Below are 22,635 nucleotides of genomic sequence, written 5' to 3'. Positions count from 1 at the left end.
TGTGTGCACCGTACCGTGCCCGAGAAAAATTATTCCGCAGGTAATAGCTTGATGGATTCCGTTTAGATGCTATAACTTTGAAATCTTAATGTGAATTCAATTGAAGTTGAATTACCTGTGGTCGAAGTTATTTTTTCCCCGCTTGTATAAGTAAGCTCTGGTCAATGAAAATGAAATAGCACTCTCCTTCTTTTTCCTTTGCTTTCCTTCCTCAATACAAAATGGGTTCAGCAGCATCTGAGACCCAGATGACCCCGATACAAAGTCTTGGACGAGGAGGCGAACCTCTTCACCATGCAGCTGGCGACCACGTCCGTTCTCCCCAAGGTCCTCAGTGCAGCCATCAAGCTCGACCTCCTCGAGGTCATGGCCAAGGCCGGCCAAGTGCTTACCTTTCCCCACGCGAAGTTGCATCCCAGCTCCCAACCCAGAACCCTGGCGCCCCAGTCCTGCTTGACCGGATCTTTCGGCTACTGGCCAGCTGTTCTGTGCTCACGTGCACCCTCTGCGACCTCCCTGACGGCGAGATTGAGCGGCTTTATGGTTTAACTCCGGTGTGCAAGTTCTTGGTCAAGAATGAGGATGGCGTCTCCATTGCTCCACTCAACTTGATCGACCAGGACAGAGTGAATGATCTCTAATAGGTCAAGACTTCAGACTGCAGCTTTCTTGTTTATCTTAATAATCTTACTTCTACAACAGTCTACACAAGTCTTTAGGTGATTTTTAAAAGTAGACAAAATATCAACATTATCAATCTTTATACTCTTTCCCTAAACATATGATCAAGACTCATGTTACAATGTATAAGATTGTTCCTTAGGTAAAGATCCATTAGAAACAATCTTTTAAACGACATAAGTAACGTACATAATGTTAGGAGATTAACACAATTGGTACAATCTATTCAATATATTACATCACCCAATTTTATTTGGATTGAAAAACATAAAAATAACATTGTTATTTACTTCAAAAGAGTAGCCACACACTTCCAGACATGATATGGAAACTGAGTTTCATCTAAAGGAAAGTACATAAAAGTGTTTCTCAACATTAAATGCAAACCAAAATCTAGAATCAAAACAACATCTCCCACTAAATCGACTTTAAATATTGTTTCTCATGATGAGTTATGATTCATCCTTATTTGGCTTCCTTAGATTTATGAATCCCCTAATGATAAACAACATAATTTGTTGCACCGCTATCGAACTACCAAGAACCAAATGAGATTTTGATAGGAATTGGATTCATAAATGAATGCCAAGGAATCATCAATTTCAAACTCACGCTTGGATAACCAAGTTTTATATTCATTACAGTGCTCCTTATATGTCATTTCTTTCCATAAAAGTAGTAAATGACACAATGTCTTTTAAAGAGTGTTATCTTGAGATTAGATTGTCACAATGATTGGTGGTTTCATGAGTTCCTTTATGAGTATGATTTGGGACTTCAAGTCTACCATCTTTAGAACGTAATCCTTAACCTCATTAGAACTATTACACCTTATGTTGAAGAGTCCTTGCATTATCTCAATCTTGGCATTAGACAAGACACAATCCACTAAGGTTTTCATCATCCTTTTAGTAGTGCAGTCAGCTGGTAAACCATTTTCAAGTGTTTCTAAATGGAAAGCCTCATGGATAATAGACAAATTTAATTTCGCTTTTCCCAAGCAGTAAAAGATACTTTCTAGTTCCATGTCACTAACGGTGAGATTGCCAACTTATTCTCAGTAAGAGCAATACGAACATCTACAAGCTTCATCCCAAATAGAAAATCCTCTTTTCACTATTTAAAATTTGACCCAGTAAAAATCTCAATCACAATGGAGTTGCCATTACAGAGAATATAACTTAATAACAAGCAGCATATACAATTGGCATCATGTGAGTACTGTGTAACTTGAAAACCTTATGAGTACACATCCCGAGAGCTACATGCATCATCATATAAACACATTTAGGCATAATACATGACATGCAATTGTATACTCTCCACATGACATCTGTCAGGAGAATCTATTATCCACTAGGGTCAATCATTCCTCAACCATATGATGTGCGTGCATCCTTTCATAAACTAATACACAATCATCTCCTTTGGGAGTATGACCACACATTAGAATAAGAGACATCCCATCACGATATCATACTGATATTTCTCAAATCCAATCAAGTATGCCGCTTTGGCGGTCACAAACCAATTAAATCATTGAAATTCTCTCATATCAGGGATATAAACTTTATGACTCACATTCACCTTATACATGTGATTTTAGACCTGATGACAGAGGCAATTCGTCACTAAAATCACATGTTATGCCAATCATATTTATTCCATTTATTAACACATGTTAAACCTTATACATGTGATTAATGAATCAATACTCTACAAAATCTTTATGTGATAATATACATATGAGCTCGCAAAGTATTCTTAAAACCATAAAGAAATACATGAAAAATACGCAAAAATACCTCAAAAATCACGTACCTTAAGGTTCCACATGTATTTTCATATCCATAAAATCATCAAACATATAAAATAAACGCATCATAGTATAGAGAACTTCCATACGAGCACAACAGTGCAAACTACACACCAAACAAACGCCACACGCGCCCTCATGTGTTGCTGGAATGCGCGGCACGTGAAGTCCACGCGCTTGCCCTCTTGAGCTGGCTTGAAATCAATTTGACCAAGTCATATAGATCTGACTAACCAATGGTCCAACCAATCAACGATCAACCCGAGTCGAGTCAACTGGTCAACAACCCACCGAGTTGGGTCAATCCACTGGGAATGATGTCATCGATGATGTCATCAAGCTGTGTGACGTCATCATAGTCATGCCGGTGCGGTGAGTCAATGGGTGATGTCATTGATGACGTCACCTACCACCCTAGGCGGTCACGCGTCAAGCATGTGAGCCCACACGATGGCAAGTAGCGCCAACTCCCAACACCGTCTTGGCGCATGGAGGCGGTTTCCGACCTCATCTGGAGGCACACCACCCATAAAAATCTTCATTTCAATTAGTAGAATCCAAATATGTGATCAAAATCCACTTTCACCGAACCAAAAATCACAAAAACGAGCAAAACATGTGGCACCCCTCAATGGCCCCGATCCGTTAAGGTCGCCACAGTTCGCTTACCTTTCACTTTTCCTAATAACATGTCACTCCGATACCATTTCAATTGCAGCGGGTCCATACAACCTGGGAGTTTACATTTTTTTTTTAATCGGTCCCTTGCGCAATTCATATAGCGGAAGCACATCCATCAACTCCCTTCACTATATTCAGAAAACGATGCGCACCAACTAAACATTTTATATAAGCTAAAACCGTACACTTTTATTTACATAACTTGATGGACATCATTAGTCGGTACATCAAAATGCCGTAGTCTTCTATACTCGGCTATACTTCAAAAGATGACCGGCATCTCCTCCAACAGTCATCGATCAGTGTTGGCGTCCAAAAGTTCCTTTCTTTGCTATCCTCCTCCTCGCAGTCATATCCAACCACTTGATCCATCTACCGGTGGCAGTGGCAACAGAGGTATCTTATCTAATCTGAAATGTTAGTCCCCAAGAGGGGTGAGTATAACCACTCAGCAGTAAAGATCCACCAAACTACTCATTGCGTCACACAGAACAATCAAGGCATCATAACAAAGCACATATCATTCATGAATTCAAGCATAACTTACCTTGCAGCCATGCCTATGTCATCATACCATATGTGCATATATTATCATGCACTCATTATCAAGCATTCACGCATATATCACCATGCCATATGTGCACATACCACCATGCACTCATCATCAAGCATTCATACATATATCGCCATGCCATATGTACATATACCACCATGCACTCATCATCAAGCATTCATGCTTATGCACTCATCATCAAGCATTCATACATATATCACCATGCCATATGTGCATATACCACCATGCACTCATCATCAAGCATTCATGCATATCCATGCCATATGTGCATATACCACCATGCAGTCGTGCATATCTCACCATGCCATCGTGCATATACCACCATGATTCATATCATCCATACTATCAAGTATACATCACCATGAGATCTATTCATGCCTTCATGATCGCATTTTCAATATCAAATAACATTAATTTACTTTCATAAGCAAATCATGCATCATGCCATATGCATACACCCATGCACATGATTCATTTTCAATTCTTATCTTTCACAAGGATCTCATCAGTTTTTCTTTCCAATAACCAATGTTTGCATCCCACATTTTATCACTTGCATCCAACCAGGCATCGCGAGGAACCTCCGGGCATGTATTCAAAATACAACTGAGCATCCAGCACTCCCGTATTCCAGGCATCTCGTATCCTAATTGGCATCACGAGGTATCCTCTCGGCACACACCTCCAAGGCTTCCGGAATTACATACCACCATACCACCAGGCATTCCCCCTGAAATTACGTACCGTATACCACCGGGTATCTCGAAACTCCCGAAGACATTCGGGCATGTATCGTAATACAATCGGGCATCCGGCACCCCCACATTCCGGGCATCCCGACACTCTCGAGGCATTGTCGGCTCACACCTCCGACGGTCTTGTTACTATCCCAATTTACATTTATACATGTATCTCAATTTCAACATGGCATTTGATGCAATAATGCTAATGATTGGAATCAGCCTTTTTAAAATCATATAATATGCATTGGGAAAAATATTATTTGATGCAATGGTTTTGAGAAACTTCATTGAATTCATGAAAATCCATAAATCTTTTGATGTAATATGCATGAATGTCACCACATCATTGCACGAATGATCATCCAAGTAGCAAATCAATAACCTGTAAATAGAACAGTTTTTCAGCTTAAATAGCATGCGTGCTGTTTATGAAAAATTCTGAAAAATTAGTAAACGATGAAAATTAACTCTGAAAATTTAACATATTGTAGATAAGATCTAAGAAAACACATTTCGTGAAGAACACCATATCAAACAAGATTTCACAGAATACGTACAGGTCCATGCATCACCGAAAAAGGATTTTAACATCATCCATGCACAGTTTTGAAAACAATTTCGATTAAACCCTTAAATAAACTCAGAAAATTCTGAAATTTGGACACGCTATATTTAAGACCTAGAAATACAAGTTTCATGAATAAATCATAGTCCAATTCGTTCTGTACTAAAATATAAAATCGATTTACTTTTCCTATTCTCGGTATCGTTTTCCAGATCTATTCGTGTTGAAGAAAAATCGTTTCCTTCGTCATTACTGGTCTATTCACTCTGAAATTTCAGTATGTTGTTCCTTAGAATTTTTCCTACAACTTTCAATAAGTACACACGATCAAATTTTAACTGTATGATTTTATAAAAAAAATCCCGAAATCATACTAGGTCAAAGCAGCGTTTTTCCCAGATCCAGTTTCTTCAAAAGACAACGACTTCACCGACCTATTTTTGTTCATTTTCTCTAAATTTTTTATATGTTCTACCTCAAGAAGTTTACTACAACTTTTTTTTAGAGATCAAAGTGAGATTTCCATAAGAATGTTACTTTACAGACCACGAAACCACTGAAGGTTAGCACAACGAATTCCAGATCTAGTCTCTCCAAAGAAAAAAAAATTTCACTGAACATTTCTTGTTCGTTTTGCCTCAAATTTTAGTATGTTATTTTTCAATGTGTTTTCTACAACTTTCATGAAGAAATCGAAGCAAGATTCCGACTAAAAAGTCACATGCAGCACACAAACTCATGGATGGTCGGACTGGTCTTTCCAGAAACAGCATGCATGGCCAACGAGTCTCTCTCCATAGCTCCGAAAATTCATCCCATCTACCACAACCAAGACTTACCATCTACTACACATACACACAGCAATGCAAAGGGTAGGTTTTAGGACTTCACTTGCCTCGAATTTAAGCACAAAATAGCAACAAACGGCGGGCAAAGCAGCGAAGGAACGACGGCGAACGAGCGGCGGTGAACGGACCTCCTCTTCTTCTCTCGCACGCTCCCTCTCCCTCTCTCAAATTTCCCTCTCTCTCTCCCTCGGCTCACCTCCCTTTCTCTCTATCCTGGAGGCTACATGTTCGTGAGCGTTCCAAAGGCAGATGCCGTTTTCATGAAGGTCAGAGTGATGTCTCTGTTCCTGAAGTTGAAATTTTCAGGAAGTACTAGGACAAGGCTTGTTGCCGTTTCCCTTTTTTTCATTTTGGTCTCTTGGCAAGGCCAAAAGTAGTTACTGATTAGAGTTAAATATAGATTGCTTCATAAAAGGCATGTTACTTTCTTGCAGTGGATATGCCATGATTGGAGTGATGAACATTGCGCAAAGCTCCTAAAGAACTGCTATGATGCACTTCCAGCAAATGGGAGGGCGATCGTTGCAGAATACATACTCCCTGTGTACTTGGACTTGAAACTAGCGACCATGGGAGTGATCCACATGGACTACGTCATGTTGGCCCATTATGCGGGCGGGAAAGAGAGGACGGAGAAGGAGTTCGAGGCTTTGGCCAAAGAGGCGGGGTTTCAAGGCTTCCGAGTCATGTGTCGCGCTTTCAACACTTCCACCATGGAGTTCTTGAAGACCGCTTGAACCGTGCTCTTCTGGGTGGTGATATTCATGGTTTCTCCGATTCGATAGGTTGCGAATGAGCCTTTTTTTTACGCAGTTGGCTTTCGATTTAGTGTCCTAAGTTGTGCTTATAAAAGGAAAGAATAAGGAAGTGACTGTATGATGCTTGGGGATGGGACAAAGGAAAAGTTACATGATTGGTTATTTTATGTTAATAAACTTCGAGTCTGCATACTGATTTTAGAAAATGCGTAATGAAACAGAGTACTCTTGGGAAATTCAACGCTGATTTGAGTCGGATCCAATAATCAATAATAATAATAATAATAATAATAATAATAATAATAATAATAATAATAATAATACATAATACATAATACATAATCCACCCGATCAACGTGTAGAAGTGGGGGAAGCAAAAATAATGCCACGTGAATGGTGCAATTACAAAAAATAATGCCTATTTCAGCAAGTTATATATAAATATTATATATGTGTGTGTGGACAAAAGATCTCTTCAAGTGTCATAACTTGACACAAATGGACACTTAAGTATCATAATTTATGAAAGTGACACTTAAGTGCCACATTTTAAGAAAAGTATGACACTTGAGTGCCACATTTGACGAAGCCAGCCGAAAATCATACGTGGCAATTAAATATTAATATTTATCGCCGAGGTGACTCGCCGGAGAGCTAACTTAGCTCTAATTCCCAAAACAACGTCGTTTTGGTATAATTTAAATTTTAATATAATATAAAAATTAAATTAAATTTTAAAAATAATAATAATATAATTTATATTTATTAAAAAAAAAAAAAAAAGGAAGAGAAGAAGGAAGGCAGCCGACGACCGAGGCTCGAGCCCTCGCCGCCGCCGCCACCTCACCATCGCCAAAAGGTGGGGGAGGGTCCGTCGAGGCCACCGAGCCCTAGTTGAGGGCCGGCGGCCCTAGCCCTCGCCGCTGGCTACCTCCCTCCTCCTCCTTCCCCCCTCCTTTTTTCCTCCTCCTCAACCGCCGGCTGTCTCCCCTTCTCCTCCTTCCCCCTCGCCGGATCTAGGCGAGAGCCGTGAGCCCTCATCGATCTGGGCAAGGGTCGACCCCCAGCGAGCAGCGGCCCTTGGTTCGGTCGGGTGAGGGCCGCCGATTCTCACCAAATATGGGCGAGGGCTTGTGGGCCCTTGCCACTAGTCGACCGAGGTCGCCGGCCCTTCTGTCGACGGCGGCCAGCCCTCAGCCCGCATCCCTTTTTTTAATTTTTTTTAATATTTGTATTTTTTTATAAATGTTTTAAATAAATTTAATTTTAAATTTAATTAATTTTTGTATTAATTTTTACCACGTCAACATCAAAACAACGCCGTTTTGCACTTGCTTTGTCGAAAAATTGACATGTCAGCGTTTTGGCTGGATTGGCACTCAAATGATCCATTTTGCTCCTATTTTGGCACTTAAGTGTCAATTTCTGCCAAGTTATGACACTCCAGAGGTCCGCGTCTCTATATATCAATTGTCTGAATAAGCAATTGAAGGCTTATAAAATGTGGAGGGCGTATCATGCATGAGAAAATTACAAAACTTGCCACAATTGGCATGAAATGAGAGCATGTGCGAACGTTGACTTCTATCTCATTTCATTTGGAATTATTGCCGAGCTATAGCTTGACGGATTTGCGTTTGGTTAGATGCTGTAACTTTGAAATCTAAATGAGGATTTAATTGTGTAATATAGGGGGCTCTGACCGGTCAAAAGGTGATAAGCTTCAGGAAAACGTAGAGAGGAGAGTAGAAAAAAAAAAGAGAAAGAGAGAAAAATCGGAGGCCCAACAATCTAGATTAACTACGTTTTGCAGCATATGATAAGTATTCAAGACCTTAGTTAGGTTTATATAACCAAAGTCATTTTCAAAGTTAGGCCATATATTTGAAGTTATATGAATTTTGAAATGTGAAATCGGATTTAGGAGTGATTGAGCTATTAAAATTTGTAGAAATGATAATTCAGAATGTTGTAAAACTGTAGGGTTTGATAGAAATCAATTCCGAAATACAGTCTTAATCAGAATGTATTTTTTAAGTTTTGCACTCTTCAGACATATTTTTGTCAATGAATAAGCCTAGCTAAGAGGATTCATAGTTATAATAGGTTTTAGTTGATTTTGATATTGTTTTTTCACTAAATTGATAAGATTTCGAGTTCACATGTTCATGGTTTGAATTAGGCTATATCAAGTAATGGTGCTTATTGCTTCTATGAATTTGTAAACTCATATCTTGGAAGTAATAGAGATTTGATATATTATGAGTTATTAAAAGCATGTTTGTTGCATTAAGACTTGGATCGAGCATTTATTACATTTTGATTTTTGTGAATTGTTTGAGAAATGTGTTGTATAGGTTATACATACTAATTTGCAAACTGGGTTTATGAAGTGGATTCTAAAATGGTTTGCGAAACGGATTCTAGTTTTGGTTTATGGATTATCGGATGATGATGATTTGATGTTCAATATCGCTGTGAATCCAATTAGGAGTTTTTTGGTATGCATATTGGTTTTAGAATATCCTTTTAGGCCAAGCCACGGCCTAATATTATGTGAAGATCTTGCCAAGAAATCCTTATCGCCTTATCACAAGGCATTATGTCATGACAGTGGTTGGATATTGAGCAATAAATTGGTCGATGGCATGGATTATTGACATGTGATTTATTAAAATTAATTAATAGACTGAACCATCTTTTTTTTTTTTTTGGTAAGGTTAATAGACTAAACCATTGATATTTGTTGATTAAAGGAAACATTTTGAATAAGAATATGATTAGGTTAAAGTGATATAACTCATTTTAGTCTCGTACGTATATTATATACTAAATTTGAGATAAGTGAGTTATGATATTGTTTTATAAATGTGCATAGTGGATCCTCAATTTGCTTTGAAAAGTTTTGCACTTCCTACCCAGCTATGGTTGCTCATCCATTCATTCGAAATTTTTTTAGGTAGAACGAGAGCGTCATCAATGAGAACTTTTGATAGTTGGATTTTGAGTATGGTCTAAGGCAATTATTTATTGTTGGGCTTAATTGAGTTCCAATATGTACATATTCTTATTACGGATTGTAGAAATTCTGGTGCTATAACCAATTTTCTGTACTATCATATATATTGATAGCGGCATCATTTTCCCTACTCGTGTGAGATTCGGGGTGTGATGAATTGAACGTGAACTCGTTGTGGTTGGAGTAGAGTTTTTCTCTATAAGTAAGCTGTGGTCGATGAAAATGAATGGCCGTTTAAGATTTTGCTGGTGTCCTCGAAGACCCAACACGAAAGGTCTTTTCATTCCATTTCTTCTGCTTTCCATCCTCAATACTAGTCGAACAAAAGAGAAGGAAAAAAAAGGTTCAGCAAGATCCAAGACCCAGATGACCCTGATCCAAGTCTTGGACGAGGAGGCGAACCTCTTTGCCATGCAGCCGGTGAGCGCGTCCGTGTTCGCCATGGTCCTCAAGGCCACCATCGAGCTGCCTCCTCAAAAGATGTTGGAATGATATCAATTATGGCAACTCAGATCATGTGTTTTCAGTCATCCTCAGAGAAATTGAACTCTATCGTAATCCAACGTTTGAAACATCCGAAATCTCCGTCGATGTTTCACAGCTCAAGAACTTACTGATCCTGTTATCGTGCTATCTGAGTATTGAATTGGATTGTCAGATTTTTAACTCACATTACTACATTAAGATGCGATTCTCGAAGGGAGCATCCCATTCAGCAAAGCGCACGGGATGATTGCATTCAAGTATCACGGCACGGACCCAAGATTCAACAAGATCTTCAAAAAAAAAAAAAGCCTATAAAAGCCACAATTGCACAATTATCCACTCAATCCACCGTAACCATGAAGAAGACACTGGGAATGTACAATGGCTTCAAGGGCTCCAAGACGGTGGTCGATGTCGGAGGCAGCACTGGGGCTGTGCTAAATACCATTGTCGTCAAATACCCGTCGATTATAGGCATCAACTTCAAGTTGCCTCACTTGATCAAAGACGCTACGTCCTATCCGAGTATATAATATTTATCCCTTGCTTGCTCTTCCAGATTAGTTGTCATTCCCTAGTTATTAGAGACCGCAAGATCTAGGAACATTTTCTAAAAGGAAGTGAAAGACATAAAAATATTTTGGAAGAAGATTGTAATTCATTCACTTGTAATGTTCTTGTACATGTACACATTTACAGTACAAAAGAAAGAATAAAAGAAGGAATAAACAAGATTACAATCTGATTACATTTTCCTACTTCATCTCTGAATATCCTTGACTGAATTAGTTAGTATCGAAGTTAAGAATAAAATCATAATAATCACAATCTTCTCAACACTCCCCCTCAAATTAGTGGCTTGTATAGGTCAAAGACACCCAGCTTGCTTAGTGGATAAGTCTGTTGCCTTTGGCATAAGGGCTTCATGAAGATATCCACCAGTTGCTCCACTGTTCCAATTCCTCGAGTCATAATAATTCCTTCTTGAAGTTTTTCTCGAATGAAGTGATAATCAACTTCTATATGCTTTGTCCTCTCATGAAAGACTGGATTTGCTGCTAATTTAAATGCAGTATCATTGTTACAAAATAACCCACTCGCTCCATCAATTTCTACTCTGACGTTTGAGAGTAGGCCCCGTATCCAAATTATTTCACAAACCATTTTTGTCATAGCTCGATGTTATGATTCGGCTTATGATAAGGAGACAGTTGATTGCTTTTTGGTCTTCCATGAGATCAAGGATCTTCCTAAATTGATGCAAAAGCTTATGATAGATCTTCTAGTCGTGGGACAAATTGCATAATCAATATCATAATAAGCCTTCATCTTCAAGTTGCAAGCATGAGATAATACGATTTCAAGGGCTGTCAAGTCCTAGACAGCCCTTTAAGTATTTTACAACCTTCAGTGCTACATTCATATGGAACTGCTTCGGATTATGCACGAATTGACTGAGTATCTATACTACATAATATATATTTGGTTTGGTCATAATGAGATAAATTAACTTCCCAACTAGCCGCTGATAACCTAACAAATCTTGAAGCAATAGATCTTCATTAGATGATGAGGTAGCCATGTCATATTCAAATATTGTAAGTTTGACATTCTGTTCAATAAGGATGATGGATGGCTTGCATCCTGATAGCCTTGCCTTTGATATAATCTCTAAGATGAGTTTTCGCTGACTAAGACATGTTTCTTTGTCTGATCTAGGTATTTCAATGCCAAGGAAATACTTGGGAGGCCCCAAGTCTTTTATGTGGAAATTGGAATGCCGATACCTTTTAAATCTTCTAATGGCACAGCCATCATTTCCCATGATAAGCATATCATCTATATTTATATTATATATATATATATCAACAAATAAATTGATGGGGTAAATTTAGTCCATGTGAAAAGTGCATAATCATGTTTGGAGTGCTGAAATCCTGAACTTGTGAGTGCATTAGTAAATTTCACAAACCACTATTGAGATGCCTGCTTGAGTCCATACAGGGACTTGCGTAGACAACATACCCAATACTCCCCCTGTCTACGAAGACCCTATGAAAGTTCCGTGTAGATTTCTTCGTCGAGATCACCATGAAGGAAAGCATTATGGATGCCCATCTAATGTGAATACCAATTATAAAGTGCGGCAATGGAAAGAAAAGAACGGATAGTGACCTCTTTGGCAACAAGGGAGAAGGTTTCATGATACTTAAAACCCTCCTGTTAAGTGAAACCTTTCGCAAACAACCATGCTTTGTAACGTTCGATAGAGCCATCTTTCTTGTATTTTATTTTATACACTCATTTGCAGCTAATTGGTCTTCTATGGGAAGGCAATGGAACTACATCCCATGTATGATTATCCACAAGTGCAGCCAATTCACTCTTTATCGCCTGCTGCCATCTTGGATCTCGTGCTACTTCCTCATAGGAGGAAGGTTCATGTTCCTTGGATATACAACTAATGCAACACGTGTTCTAGAGACAATCAATTAAAAGACAATTAAGAAGATACAACATAGTGTGTACCTTGGGAATGTGACGTAGAACATATGCAGTACTCAATACATTTAAGAGGACAAACATGTCGTCTAGATCCTCATGGTGGCTCAATAACTTGTTCTTCGGGTGGTGTCGATGAAGAAGGTACATCAATATTTTGCTCTGGGGATGCAACGAATGAATAAGCTTTTTTGTGATATGATGTTGAAGACTCGGTTGCTGAATTCGAGTATTTTGGAATTGCGATCGCGTTTTCTACTAGAATGAACAGGTATTGATTATTCACAGTCAAATCATCTTTTGACGAGAATGGACAATTATCCTGCATCACTGTGGTTGTTTGAGAGGTTTATGTCGAATCTTGAAATGGAAATTCGTCCTCCTAAAAAATGGCATCCCAACTAACAAAGAATCGGCCTACAGACAGTTCTATAACCCTGTATCTTTTTTGTAATGGAGGATATCCCATGAAGACACATCTAACAGCACAAGGATCCATCTTGTCCCGAGGTCCCATAGTCGTGGCATAGGATAGACAACCAAAAACTTTCAAATGTTCTATTTCCAGTGGTTTCCTAAGGAGCATTTCAATGGAGATCTCCCTTCAAGGACTCTAGCTGGCATACAATTAATCAAATAAGCCATTGTGACCACACAATCTCCCCAAAAAATTTCAGAAATGGATGCCCGATACTTAGAGTTCAAGCTACTTTTAGAAGATGGCAATGTTTCCATTCTACAACTCCTAAGGAGTGTAAATGTGGGAGGTTTCATGAAGAATCCCATGGGATGCAAAGAAAGAGTTACATTCTATGGTAGAAAACTCTCAACCATTGTCCATGCAAATTTTTTGAATAGATCCATCAACTGATTTTTAGTCGAGGAAAGGAAGTTCGCCAGATCAGAAAATGTTCGACTCTTGGACTGCATAAGAAAGACCTAGGTGACTCAAGTGTAGTCGTCAATTGTCAAGAAAAATCGAGATCCATCGCGATGAGGGGTAAGATATGGGCCCCATATATCAACATGGATTAGGGAAAATGCACTAGTAGCTCAAGGCATGCTCATGGGAAACAGTGATCGGGATTGTTTTGCCAAGGGGCAAATTGGACAATTTGGATAAGAAAAACAAACAATGTGACCCAATTGCTCATGAGAGAGAAAATTTTATTGCTAGTAGTGGCATTACATGAAATGGTTTTATGTGGCAATGAAAAATCAGAATCCGTTGGAAAGCTTATCCAAAAATAAAGCCTTTGTGCACCACTACCCAAGCCCAATATTTTGCTAGACGAATGGTCCTCAAAGAAGTAATTTTCGGAATTGAATTTAACATGACAATGGTTGTCTTCACAAACTTTAGCTACCCATATAAGATTAAAACTCAAAGGCATGAATGTATAAGACATTCTTAAGAATAATGTGCTGGTTAAGATGGACAGCACCAATTTTGGTAACATGAGCAACAGTACATTGGGAAGTTGAACAGACACGAAATGGTGAATTTTTCGATTTTCAGGAAAAAAAATTCACTCATCACCAACTATGTGATCACTAGCACCTAAATCGATTATTCATGCATCAACTTAAATATTGCTATTTTTGGAAATAGAAGTACCTAAAAAGCTTGCAATTTTATTTGTTGTTTTCAATGGATTCAAGGTTCTCATGATATTATGGTATTGATCTTTGGAAAATGTTTGTTTTGCCCTCTCATTTCCTTGGGCCATAAGTAGAATAATCCTTTTTTCTCTTTTCTCTTTTCTCTTTATCAGCTGGTTTTCCATGCAATTTCCAACAAGTATCTATGGTGTGATGCAGCCGTTTATAATAATCACAATATTTACCTCTGATTTTAGAATTTTGCCCATTTCCCCTTGATGACGTGGCATCCCATGAGCCATAAGATTGCCTCAAATTAGAGGCTAACGTGGCTTGATGCGGTGCGTTGGATTTGGCCGCTCGGGTTGCCAAATATGGGCTGTCCAATCCAAAATTGTAATCTCCATTGTCCATCCTAGGGTAAGCTTCTTCTTCCTCCCAACTCCCTTGCTTGCTTAGGCAACTCTATCCAGACCTAAGGAAGTTCTATGTTCGCGGCGACGGCCTGATGGTGGCGAAGGCTCGCAACAATGGTCTCACTGGAGCTACAAGGGTCACTGCTTCTCTCGTCTTCACATAATTGGTGGTCGCAAGTCTTTGATTTTCTTCTTGAACCGCCAGTTGGTAAATGTGCCTGAGGGAGGGAACAAGATCCATGGCTAGGATTCGCGACCGGAATGAGGAAAAACTCTCATTCAAGATCAACAAAAATCTAGTGACCTTCTCTCTCTCTCGGATTTGCATGTACAGAGTGATTGTTGATTCTAGCCCCTCGAGCTCCTCCCCAGGCACCTCAAGCTTGTTCCATAGAGCCAAGAGCTAGCTAAAGCAAGTGGTAACCAAGAGGTTCCCTTGCTTTAGCTTCAACAAGGCCTACATAAGTGAAAAAAGTTTAGCTCGATCCAATTTTCCATACATCTCACGTGTGATGTCCCACATCCTCTTCGAGTCTTTAGTTGGTGGTAGGCTAGCGGCGATATTGGGGGCTATGCAGTTCCCGATCCAAGTGCGAACGAGTTGGTTACATTTGTGCCAAACTCATCGAATAGGAATGGTGCCATCGATAGATCCGTCTTTATCTTTGGTCACGGGGCTCGCCGAAAGTCCCAGGCCCATGTATTGTAGTTATCGGCACTAGTGAGTTGTAGGGATATCAGACGGAGCTTCGATCCGTCAGCCAGCAAGGTGTATAATGGATCAAGCAGTAGCCAGCGGTCAGGATCGAGTATGGCCAGAACAGGGATTCACCACCTAATCCGCTGGGCCTATTTCAGGTCTCTAGCCCGAAGGTGAGCAGCCCATCCCATTGGGCTGAGATCCAGAACTGGTCTCTTCTCCTGGTGGGGCGTACTAAGCCCATTGTTGATTAGGTCCAACAGCCCATGGAGCTTGGATAGGGATCCGTTGTACTGATGCCCACTGGGTTAAAGCTGGAGCCGAGGGATGCTGTTGCTGATGCTGCTAGTAGTTTTGTTGATCTTGAGGTAATTCAATCTGTTCTAGAGTTTGATTCTCCGGCAGATTGTTGTTATTGGATGTATCCTCCATTGTAGGCAGGTGTGATAATGAAAAAGTTGAATTCCAACTCGGTGTGTCTAACTTGTTTTGCAAGGTGAAATCTGCAACGATAGTTTGAAGAAAACCACCGAGGGCAATTCAGAATGGTTTTGCAGAAGCTAGGTCAGAACCGAAGGCTCTGATACCATGAAAGGAAGTGAAAATGGTAGAAATATTTTGGAGGAAGATTGTAATTCATTCACTTGTATCGTTCTTGTACATGTACACATTTATAGTACAAAAGAAAAAAGGAAGGAATAAACAAGATTACAATCTGATTGCATTTTCCTACTTTATCTCTTAATATCCTTGAGTGAATCAGTTAGATTGAAGTCAAAGAACAAAATCTTAATAATCATGATCTTCTCCAACATTTTCGCGTCTCAAAATTCTATTCATTGCCCCTTGATTTATATGAAGCACCTTCTAGAAAATAACACCAAAAAATCTGATGTGGGGATTAATGTAGGTGTCGAGCACGTTGGAGGCGAACATGTTCGTGAGCGCTCCAAAGGGAGATGCCATTTCATGAAGGTCAGAACGATGTCTGTGCCCCCGAAGATGGAAATTTCAGGAAGTACTAGGACAAGGCTTCCAATACATTCTCGTAAAGCAACTATAAAATGAAGTAAAACTTAGAAAAAAATGGAAAAAGGAGAGGGCAGGGGTTACTGGAGCCCGGCAAGCATCCCAGCATGTTTGCCGGAACTCAGCAAGCGTCGACCGAAGGCTGCAAGACCTCCTCGAGGCTTATCGGGTTGCATGATCCTAGCCAATGCGGTGCCACGGTCATTCAACCCAACGTGCGACAAACCTCACCTTGGCAAAGCTTCCTGGCGTTGAGCAACCCTCAGCGAGCTAGAACAGCAAGCATCGACCACAGACTGCTAGACCTCAACAAGATTCATCAGGGTGGCGTGACACTAACCAAGACGACACTAAGATTTCTCAACCAAGGTGAGACAGATCTCCCTAGGCAAAGATTGCCGGTATCGAGCAGCTTTCGGCAAAGATTGCCGGTGTCGTGCACTCAGCAAGCTGGATGTACAGCTCGGCAAGCATGAAGCAGAGGCTGCAAGACTCATTAAGGCTCAATATGGTTGTGCGACCTATGTCAAGGTGACGCAGAGAGCTTGACTCAAGGTGAGACATCTAGCCTAGACAAAGTTTGCCTGTGCCAAGCGACCTTCGGCGAAGCTTGTGGGCTCCGCACTGGTGATTGTCAACAAAGCTTTGCCAGCATGTCCCGACCCTCAGCGAAGCTGTATGATGCTTGGAGATGGGATAAGGAAACTGTTGGGAAACAGAATTCCCAAAAATGATCTGATACTCAATCAAACACCGAAAACAAACGCAAAAAAAGCATGCCCAGAAAACATGTTACACCGAACAAAAAGCATATCACACAGTCGAACATACCTTGTTTTTCACAGATTAAGCACCATCGTCGCAGTTTTGTGAGGAATTCTTCGAAGCCCTAAATCTGTTCGTCAAAAGGAAAAGAGAGAGAACGTAGAAAAAGAGAGAGAACGTATTTTCTTCTCCAGATTACGCAATTGCTCACATACCGTAACTGTTCAAATAATCCCCATTTTTCTTTATCTACAGTAACTGCACTCTTGTATGAGCCCTTCACTTCGGGCCGGGTTTTGGCCCAACATGGGCGGACGGGCTTAAGTAGGCCCATCAAACATAAAAACCCATCATGAAACGTTACAAGATTTGTTGTTTTATATGTTAAGAAACTTCAAGTTTGCATGCTGATTTTTTGCAAAATGCGTAACAAAGCAGAGTATATGGATGTGCCTGAATGATGGAAATTGTGAAATTCTGTCTCCTCTTCAGTTAATCACTTTGAATTACTGGGAGGATCTCACTAAGGAAAGGAAACCCACAAGGAGTGAAGAGAAAAATTAAGTTATATCGACTTCCTGATTCTGCTTGGACGAATAATGAACAACAGTGAAATCAAGCGCGGAAAATTCAATATTCAAAACAACGTTTCGATGGGGAAGAATATCCAAAATATGATATAGTTGTTGAGCGACTTCTTCAGCTGCAATTTCATTACTTCCTTTCAAAAAGTAAAAGTTACAAAATCAAATTGCATAAGTACTAAAACTTAGATGACTAAGGGTAAGTTTTGTTCAACTTTTGGGGAAAACTATTCAGAAAATGCAAAGGCTTTTAATAAAGGAGTTTTATGAAAAGTAAATACTATTTGATAAACTGAAATTAAAAAGTGCCCTGAGAAGTAACTTTAAGGAAAAACTGTTTGGTAAAAACACATTTAAAATGTCATTTGATATGACTAATTTAAATTTTTTAATTTTTAGTTTGTTTAAAATTGAAAAAAAAATTATAGCAATTTTAACAGTTTGAATGTTTTAAACAATGTAAAACATTGATAAATTTATAAATACAAAAAAAAAATCACTTTTATTTTTGAATTAAGTAATATGAAAAGTTTCAATAGATAAAAAATTAAAAGTGACCCAAAAGCGGAAAAGTACTGTTCGCATAATCCTCTCTAGCTCATGTGCGTGCATTTGCCCTTCTTCCGGACGGATCTTTTTCTCCTTCTAGGAGCTTCGGTGCTCCGTTGGTGCCAATTTTTGGAGGCTGGACTTCTCCAAGCCCCCTCTCCATCTCCACCAAAGCGTTTCGGTTGGCTCGCCTTCTTCGGGTAACAATGTTCAATTTGTGTTAGGGTTTTGTGGGTTACCGCTATCTACTGGTTTTGCCGGGCTCTGTACCCAACTCGACTATGGATACACCTACCAATGATACTGCAACTTCGCTGGTGGCCCAGCAAGCTAGGCGACAGGGCCGTAGTCGAGGAAAAAAACCCATCAACCAATGGATAGGGGAAAATCTGTTGCCTCTGATGCTGAGCCCTCTTTCCCTCTTGCCCGTGCGTCGGATAAAACTGCTGCTGCTGCACAAACAGCTAAAACCCAACCTGAGTCCAGTCATCCGCAATAGAACACTCAAGGGCGGGCTCCTCTTGGCGTTGCAACAGTTCCTGCTATCGATGCCACCAGGCCGCCAGTCCGCTCATAGGCAAACGTGGCTAAATTAGTCAACAAAGGATATGATCTCACTTTCATGCCCCTAGATATCATTGATAGCAAACTTGTGGTGGGCATTTCACAGGAAATTCTGGAAGCCAGCAACCCCAAACGGTGGGAGTGTTTGGTTGGCTACTATGTGGAAAAAAAACTGCCTTTTATATTAACGGAGGCCGCCTTGAAGCATGTTTGGGGTCCTCACCTACTGGAAGTTATGACCAATGATGATGGCTTTTACCTTTTTCACATTCCAGATCAAGAGTTCCTATAAAGATCCTAGACGGTGGCTCACTTACAGTGGCAAAGGTTCCTATCATCCTTCAGCAATGGCATCTCATGATGGTAAGATAGCTAGTATAAGCACCTAGAGGAGAGTGAATAGGTGAAAAAATAATTCTTCGTGATATAAGAACAATACTAAGCAGACAATAGAAAGGAAGTTCTTCTTTGGTTAACAAGACGAATTATGATCAAAGTAAAGCAGAAAGTAGGGAAGAGAAAATTGAACACAAGGTTTATAGTGGTTCGGTTTGTTCCAATCCTACGTCCACTCTTCCGCACTGACAGCCCTACCGGCTGGATTTCACTATGAACAAAAAGAGATGTTATAATGAGTCTCTTCCTTGATTCCACAGTGTATAACCTCTACCACACTTCCTCAAGGTCTCTCAAAGTATATACTCTCTTTTGCGTACAAGATTTCGCTCAGTAAATGAAATGACTAAGAACAAGGAGGTTCAGACTTTGGAATTCTTCTATCGTGCACACACTCGAACAACTGGAACGTCTTCCTTTTATACTCATTTATGCCATCATACTCGTTGGCACTTACCAAAAGAATTCCTCCAATCTACCCATTGGACATAATCAATTAGGAAGATCATTCGAGCTATTAAAGGAACATTTCGATAACCCATCAATCATGCTCGCCCATACAATCAGGATCTTGGTTTCCATAAGTAGAACATTCCAAGTATACTTCGCCAATCATCGGATCCTTAATCTCTTAATCAATCATAATCAAATAAAGGATTCCGTTATGTCATATCCAGCCAAGAGATCTTCTCCAGTCGATAAGGTCAAATCCTTAATGAAACACCCAGTTCTAGATAACCCTTCTTCGACGGTCTAGAAACTGTCAATGAGAATAAACTTTGAATCTTGAGTCTGGCAGTCTAGAGGTCTTCAGACTTTGAATAGTAGAGTCTGTAAATCTTCAGACTAGACTGATGGAAACGTTTTGTCAGCTTCAAAATATTCCAGGAAGATTTCTCCAACAATCTCCCCATTTTTTATGGTGACAAAACTTTCCTGCAGATTTGAATAACGTTGACCTGCAAAATATTACTCAAGAAAATATGGATATCTTATAAAGATAAATGGCTTAATAATAACACTAGAATCTGCATCCACAGAAAATAGGTTAGTCTTGCATATGAGTAAAGCCATTCATAAGATATCAATAGTACTTAATATAAGCAATCAAATCCAAATCCAAATCCCAAATTCAGTCCACATCCAGTCCACATCCAGACATCCAGACACTCAAGTCAAGTCAAACATCAAAATAAACCAAAGTTAAACAAGTTTAAATTCAAGGTTTCAGTTTCAAATCTCGCATCTCTCCCCATTTTTGTCATCATAAAAAAAGGTTGAGATGGAAAGAGAATTGATTCAAGAATGCTTGGGAACACGAACAAGCTGGAAATCTCCCATTGACTAGACAATGCCTTCCAGCTTTTTCAAGTCCTCCTTCAGTTGTGCCACATCTTCACCCTTAGCATTTGTCTGAATCTGAAAAGAAATGGCTTGGATCTGATCATTCAAAGAAACATTGTATGGGTATTGTTATATATTTGTTTTAGTATCCTTCTATTGTATTAAATTGAGTTTTTAGGGCTTAAATTTAAGAAAACCTAATTTTCGGCCATGGGAGGCTTGGATCCGAAATCTTCAAGCTTGTATGTGGTGGATTTAGTTGGTTTTTCTTCGTTTAATTAAATATATTTAATTAAATTGATGTTATAAGCAAAACCCATGAGGGAATTTCATCAAAAACCATGTTAATTTGTGCCTTCGAGCTTCGGGTTGAAACCGGGTCATCAACCCGGTTTGCTGCAAATTCGTGACCCGGCTGGAGGTTGAAGAAGACCTCTAGCCGAGCCTGGGCCTAAATATAGGCTTTTGCCCATATTTTTTTTTAATTTTGTAGGCTAATTTCGTAGCCCATTTCATGGGCCAATTTTAAATTAAAGGGGAGATGGGCTTCTCCATTACATTGGCTATTTACAATTTAAAAGGAGTGGGCTGCATGAGAGTTTAAGACTCACGGGTCTAGCCCGTGGTCTAATTAGGGTTGCTGGCAGGTCCTAGGCCCGCAGGAGTCCAAATATTTAAATAATTTAATAATAATAATAATAATAATAATAATAATAATAATAATAATAATAATAATAATAATAAAATATTTAAAAAATTAATAATAAAAAATTGTTTTAAAAAAATTGTGGCAAAAATTTGAAAAGGTGCAATATGATCATTGGAAGTACATGTTGTAAAGTGTTTCATATTGTTTGATGAATTTTGGGCATAAATTTTTGGAGTTCCCTATTGATAAAAGATTAATATATACAATTACTCGCCCAAAGGGAGTTATTGTGTATACTAATTTGGAAAAATAGCGTGAAATTTATTCCCATATTTAAAAGATGGGGATGTATAATTGAAAAATATTTATCTGTCCAAAGGGGATAAATGTTTTGAAAATTATATGTAATTCCCCTCTATGTTGATATTATGGAAATGTATGATTTAAATGATTTGTCTGCTCAAAAGGGATGGATCCTTGATAATTATATGTAATTCTCCTTATTGTTGCTTTATAAATTTCATGTTGGGAAAAATAATTGTGCATTATACACTTTGCCCAAAGGGGAGTTTATGATGTACTAATTATTTTTGTTGAGTTGCTTATTGCCCATAATTGATCTTATTGCATTATGTGTGTTAAATAGTTACCTTTGCTGTAAATAACAACAATGCCACGGTGGAAATGTTAACTGGATCAAACTTTAAGAGATGGAAGCAAGATATAGAGTTTGATTTGGGCATCATTGATATGGACTTGGCTCTACGTGAGGATGAACCTGCCAAGCCCAATGATCAAAGTACTGCAGATCAAAAGGCCCATCATGCTACATGGGAAAAATCTAATCGACTGAGCCTTATTGCTATGAAGAGGTCTATTACTGAGCATTTGATTAGTGGTTTGCCAAAAGATACGAATGCCAGACAGTTCCTTGAAGCAATAGGAGAAAGATATAGAGTCTCAAATAAGGCTAAAGCTGGGAACTTATTGAGCGAGTTAACGAACATGAGGTATGATGCTGCTATGGGTGTTAGAGAATTTATACTTAAGATGGTCCACATTCAGTCCAAACTTAAGGCCCATGAAATTGTTATTTCTGAAAATTATATTGTGCATCACGCCTTAAATGTTTTGCCAGCTGAATTTAGCCAAATTAAGACTGCTTATAGTGCTCAGAATGAGACATGGAGTGTTAATGCCTTGATTACTAAGTGTGTGACTGAGGAAGAGAAATTAAAGAAGGAAAAGTATGAGTCTACCCACGTAACTACCAATGCCAAGTTGAGTTCGTATAGAGGCAAATGGAAGCCTAAGGGGTCAAATGCTCATGGCTCAAAGAAATGGCAAGACTTTAAGAAAAATGG

The 22,635-nt window shown here is 39.2% G+C and overlaps 1 pseudogene; it reads left to right on the top strand.

Moving 5' to 3' along the window:
* The first annotated feature begins 221 nt into the window (after positions 1-221).
* On the top strand, positions 222-6,645 carry LOC104455747 (annotated as a pseudogene).
* Positions 6,646-22,635: the final 15,990 nt, after the last annotated feature.

This window comes from Eucalyptus grandis, chromosome 1 (assembly GCF_016545825.1).
Source record: "Eucalyptus grandis isolate ANBG69807.140 chromosome 1, ASM1654582v1, whole genome shotgun sequence".
Classification (NCBI taxonomy): Eukaryota; Viridiplantae; Streptophyta; class Magnoliopsida; order Myrtales; family Myrtaceae; genus Eucalyptus; species Eucalyptus grandis.
This window is presented reverse-complemented; position numbering and strand designations above follow the sequence as displayed.